This window comes from Populus nigra, chromosome 11 (genome assembly GCF_951802175.1).
Source record: "Populus nigra chromosome 11, ddPopNigr1.1, whole genome shotgun sequence".
NCBI classification, from domain to species: domain Eukaryota; kingdom Viridiplantae; phylum Streptophyta; class Magnoliopsida; order Malpighiales; family Salicaceae; genus Populus; species Populus nigra.
This window is the reverse complement of record NC_084862.1, coordinates 7,117,149-7,123,638: the sequence shown is the minus strand read 5'-3', so window position 1 is coordinate 7,123,638 and position 6,490 is coordinate 7,117,149.

Genomic DNA, 6,490 nt, shown 5'->3' with positions numbered 1-6,490 from the left:
GAAAAAAAAGATCAACCATGTAAGGATGTGAAGACATGAAGAAAAGTGAAAATGAAGTGAGCCTAGAGAGAATAAAGTTAAAATCATTCAAAATAAGAATTGATGGCGATTCGATCAAGAGAGAAAAGAAGAAAGTGTAGAAAAATTAAAAAAAAATATGTTAATTTTTATGTAAAGAGAAGTGAGATTAAGAATACTTATTTTTCTGACACTCCTATGAATTTACACGTGTATAAGAAGATATATTTTAACATTAATAACCTTGATCATTGTCTTTCTAGTGTTTATGTTTTTTTATTACAGGTTTATGAGGATATCTTTTCTGATTAGATTCCTAGTGGGTTATCACCTATTAAAGGAATTAAATATCAAATTTATCCTACACCTAAAGCTTTTATACCTAATCAACCAGCCTATAGAATTAATCCCAAGAGGACAAAGAAACTTTAAAGGCTAGTGGAATAACTTATGATAAAAGAGGTATGTAAGAAAGAACTTTAGTCCATGTGCAGTTCCAGTGTTGTTAATACCAAAAAAAGATAAGACTTAGAAGATGTGTGTTGATTGTCGTGTCATCAACAATATTATGGTAAAATATAGACACCTAAATCCTAAACTTAATGATATGTTAGATGAGTTGTATGGATCTTGTATGTTTTACAAGATTGATTAGAATAATGGTTTGACTAGTTTTTATAGGAGATTTATTAAGAATTTTAGTACTCTAACCACACATTTAACTAAGATAGTTAAGAAATCTATGGGTTTTAAATGGGGCAAATAATAAGAGCATGCTTTAATTTATTAAAGAAAAAAAATAGGTTTGGCTCTATTATTATCATTGCCTAATTTTACAAAAACTTTTAAGATTGAATATAATGCCTCATGGATAATATTGGAGCTATTTTAATGCACGAAAAAAGACCCATAACTTATTTTAGCGAAAAGTTCAATGGAGTAACATTGAATTATCCTATATATGATAAGAAACTTTATGTTTTGGCAAAAACTTTGGAAACCTGGCAACATTACTTGTGGCATAAGGAGTTTGTGATCCATACCGATCATGAGTCCTTGAAACATTTTACTAGCCAAGAGAAGTTGAACCGTCGACATGCCAAACGAGTAAGAATAATTCAATGTTTTCTTAAAATAATGTTTAAATACCTCTTTATAAGATGGCAAATAAGTCATTCAAGCAATTCCCATTTTAATATGACCAAACAATTTTGAATCAGGACATGAAAAATAAAAAACTCATACCCCGTGTCTTCTTGGCTATATTTTAGTTGTATGCATAATCGCATATAGTTTGATTTGCTAGTCATTGATCATGAAAACATAATTCTTATCGCACGTGTGCGGCGTCGCGGTAATTGTCCACTCTTTGTATATGGGTAATCGAGAAAATGGTGAAGATAAGGATTTATTGTTTTTTATCCATGGAAAACAGGAATGGGAGTCTCACCTAGTATTTTGGTCACTAAGAACCCTAACTGATCTCAAAGATCGTGTACGGGGACTAATTATGTAAAGGAAAGATATTAGCACCTCAAATACATCTTACCTAAGGTAAGTTGTATTATTTAATTGTCTGATATAAACTAAGGTATTGTCTTGTTTTCTAATTGTTGGTATGTCTAAAACTTAAGGTAAGTCTTAATTGGTAAGGAGATTCTTATTTTATTCGGTAAAACCTAACCATATGTCTAAAGCTTAAGGTAAGTCTTCCTTGGTAAGGAGATTCTTATTTTATTCGGTAAAACTTAACCATTTTAAAGTCTACACATAAAAGAACTACCTTTTTAATACAAGGAATACGTCTTACATGTAAGTTCGTACTCCAAGATATTAAAAGAAAACAAAATAATTTTTTTAATATTTTTGAAATATTGGCCTAGTTCTCATGGCTTTAATAAACTAGTTATTAAAGTCCAAAATGCATGTTAAAATATTTTTTGAATTTTTGTTTTGTATGAAAACATGATATGAAATTTTTTTATATTTTTTAGAGACTTGGCTATAAGTATGAAAACAAATACATTTTTTTTTGTTTTTTTTCTATATAATTTTTTTTGCAACATTTTAGAGAAAACCGGGTATTTTAATACCGGATTTGTATCTTTATACTATAAAAATACAAACCAATATTAATCAAAATTGGTAGAACAATGAAGACGGGGGTAAATGAAGCTAGGAAAAAGGGGGAGAGGGAAGGTTTTCCTGCTGATGATGTTGGCAGTGCTGGTGGGTCACGGTGTCGGTGTTGTGGCAGCAGGTGGTGGTTCATAATGATGCTTCTTCTTCTCTATTTTGTTTTTCTATATTTCTTTTTTTTTTTGTTTTCGTTCTTTCCCTTCTTTGTTTCTTTTTTTCTTTGCCTAGTTTTTCATATGTTCTTCTGTCACTCTCTTCTATGTCTTTATTCTCTCATGTTTCTTTCCCTTTCATTGTTCTGTTTCTCCTCTTTATCCTTTATTTTTTTTTGTTCTCTTGGTCCTCTATTTTTCATTCTCCCTCTAGTCCTCTCCAAAATGCCCCCTCGCCTTCTCTAAATTTTTTTAAATCTTTTTATTCCCTCTATAATCTCCTTTATTTTCTCTCCTTATCCGTCCTTTCCCTCTGTGTTGTCCTTCTCCAAAATCTTTCTCTCTCTCTCAAGCACTCTTTCATTTGTTCCCCCGTTCTTTTTCTCTTCTTTTTTTTCCCTCCCTTCTCCCTCCTTTTTTGCTCTCCTCTGCCTCCCCGTATTTATAAGCAGGAGGAGAGGGGGCCACCTTGTCCTATCCTGTTATCGCACAAGGTAGGGTGACATGGGGCGTCCTTTGCAGGGCATGGCTTCCCTCTCCTTCTTCAGCATGATGGCAGGGCGTATAAGGTGGTACGAATTGTCAATGTTTAGTCCAGTTGGGGGAAGAGAAAGAGAGAGAGCGCGGGAAAAAAAACAAATTCAAAAACCTTCCTCTTCCCCTACTGCACATCCAAGGGAAGAAGAAGAAGAATGCCATTCAAAACATCACCGTTTCGGGCTTCTCTTTTTTTTAGGTATTTTTTTTTATATGGGGATCCAAAAATGGGTAACAACAATTCTTATGCAAAAGTTCCAAACCATTGAGTCTAGTTGATTACAAAATCTTGAAATAAAAGAGAATCTTTAAAGATAGATTTGGCCTAAAAGGATAAACCTAGTCGTATTAGTTAAAGAGATGTTCATGATCATTAGTAAAGAATGACTGTAATGGTTTTCTTTAAGAATCTAGGAAATTATCTCATATTGGAGAAGCATGGCCTAACTAAGGACAACTTAATGGTTACATAGTACCTATAATGGTTGCTAGAAATGTTCACTTCGATCAATATAAGTTGTTCAATAAGATTAAACGAGCTGAGAGCAATTTATTGTGAAGAACATTAAGCATACAATGAGGATCCTTTGTTATAAGCTGAGTAGAAAAATGCATTCATGAAAATGATAATACATGACTTGACAGTTCCATAAATGTTGATGATAATATATGCTTGAAGAGTATGGTTCAACTAGAGGCAACTTGACGGCTAATTGACAATCTCAGATGAGGTCGATACTAGAAAACCTTTTGATAATTGTTGGCAAGATGCATATAGCTAATTAGAAGACAATTTTTGAAATAATTCATGAATTTGAGTTATTTTTTAAACTTTTTTATGATAAAGCAAGCAATAGCACACTTTGGTGCATAGTCGAGCTTGATAAATAATGAGAGCAATAATAATTATAGATAACCCAAGATGGGCACTTATATTTAAGTAGAGAATTGACATACAATAAACTCGAATGAGTTCGTGAATCAAAGGACTAAAAAAGCTTTGGATAGCAAGCAAAATGCACTCTATAATGATGGAGCATCGAAAAGGGAGGGCTATGTTTCCAAACCAGGTAAGGATGCATTCATCTAACCCCAAAGCATTGCATAATGTTTTATTTTACAAGAAAATTCCTTAAAATTAGACTTGGATGAGTCAAATATTGGTAAAAAATAAATCATTGGGCTAGGTAATTAAGAAAGGGGAAGTTAACCCTATAATAATGAAAAGGAACTAGCTTTGCACTCAAAATGTTTCGAATTCAATCACAATACTTAAGACGCTTTTGGATAGTTCTAGTTGAAGGGAATCACTGAGACATAGGATTTCAGGTCAACTGATCTGAAAATAAGAGTCGTTGAAATGACAAAACTCTGCCAAATAGTTGTATAGGAGAATAATTACAAGAATACGGTTCTTCCAGTAACTACAAAACCAAAGTTCTAGTTGAAAGGAATCACTGAGATGTAGGATATCAGGTCAATTGAGCTAAAAACAAGAGTCGCTGAGAAAATAGGTCTCCACCAAATATTTGCACAAGAGAATAACCATAAGAAACGATTTTCTTAATAGCTGTGAAACCAATGTTTTAGTTAAAGGGAATAGCTGAGATGCATGATTTTAGGTCAATTGAGCTGAAAATAAAAGTCGCTAAAATAACAAAACTCCACCAAATAGTTACACAAGAGAATAGTTGTGAGAATACAGTTCAACTAATAGTTGTGAAACCAAGGTTCTAGTTGAAGAGAATCACTAAGATGTACCTCTTATCTCTTACCAATGCTTCATGGGTGGATGGTTAGATTAATTGGGAATAGCCTAACAATTAGGCTTATTCACACTAGTTTTTCTTTCTTGGTTCTTGTATTTTGTGCTTTTTTTGTTTATTTTCTAATGGTTTCCACTTATTTCAATTTTGATGAAAGAGGATGGATTTGTTTTAGTGGATGTTGTGGTTTTGTGTTCGTTAAATTTTCTTTAACATTGTTGGAATTGACTCCAATTACATCTATTTTAATGTGATTTAGGTGTCTTGTCTTATCAATTTGATGGGTTGTAATGAATATACATTAAATACAATCCCTACTTGCTCATATAGGTTTTAATCTTATTAGGATAGGTAGGTTTCTTTGTGATTTATTGATAGGGTTAGGTTTTAATCTTACTAGGATAGGTAGGTTTCTTTGTTATTTATTGATAGGGATGTGTAGAGTTCTTTGTGATTTATTGATAGGGATGTGGTTGATTTTATGGGATCAAATATTTCCTTTCCGGTTAAGTTTTTAAGGTTGTTGATTTCGATATTTGTTTGGGTCAAGCCACTTTTCAATTGCATTTTAACTAGATAGCTTGTGGGATATAATCTTGCTTTGTTTTCTTCTTTTTCATTATACTTTTAACAGTTACCATTGTTTTCTTCTTTTTTATCTTTATTTGCTAAGGATCAGATATTTGAGTGCTATAAGAGACCTACTAAAGGTTATTTATAATACTTTTTTTCTTTTTATTAACATTTCAACACCTACTTTCTTTATTAGTAAGTTTTTTCTTCGCTTGGCTTTCAATTATCATGGTTGTTTTTCTTTTGAGATTGAAATTAGTGTTATCATTCCTTTGATTACTATAAAATTTGATTTTTCTTTCTTTTATTATGTTATTTTGTTGCTTTTCCTCGAGGTCTCCTTGCTTTTGTTAGCTACCTTACTCAGTTTGTTAGTTTTTCATGTGTGATCCTAAGCTCTTGGTCTTTTAAAGGCATTTAGAGCTGTTACAATGAGTCATTAATACACTATGTCTTGAGTTAATTTTGGTTCTATTGTAATAGTCCGATTGTACAACTCGATCAATGTTAAAAGATTCCAACATATCCTTTTTATTTGAGGATAAATTTTTTTTATTTCCAAAAATCGGCAGAGTTTCGTTTGCATTTAGAACATCCCAAGTTATCGACTACTATCAGTTTACTCAATCAACCCATCATTACAAGGTCCCTTAATTCTGGACCTTATATCAAACCTCAAAATTATATATATATATATATATATATATATATATATATATATATATATATATATATATATATATCCTACAAGTAAGTTCAATATGAACATAGTCCAACACATCATATCATAAAATTTAAAGGAAAAGGAATACTAATATGCAAAGAGAGTATTTACAATATAAGAAGTGTTCTTAAATATTTCAAAATGGTTAATTACAAGATAACTAAAAATACTACATGCTAAGCTGAACCTTTATAAATACATCAAGGTTTGCACAAAAGTATACTACATAAACACGTTAATTCCTTTTTGTTTTAAGTTAAATATTTACATAAGCTTCACAAAGTAGAGTCCTAAACTAATGATCTTCCTGAATGTTTGATGGACATGTTACATAAATAAACATACCATTATGTTGATAAAGAATATATGTATGCTCATGTAATGATACGAATGAAGTATTAACTTTCTATCAAATCCATGAGAATTCTAACAAAGAACTTATATTTTGCTTGTAAATCTTTTAAACCCAATTAACACTCAGTTGTATATTCTTAATTGAATAATCTTATTTACTTGCATAAACTAGTGACCTTGTAAGGTTTAATCCTGTAATTCATTTCCCGGCAATCCTATCACGGATG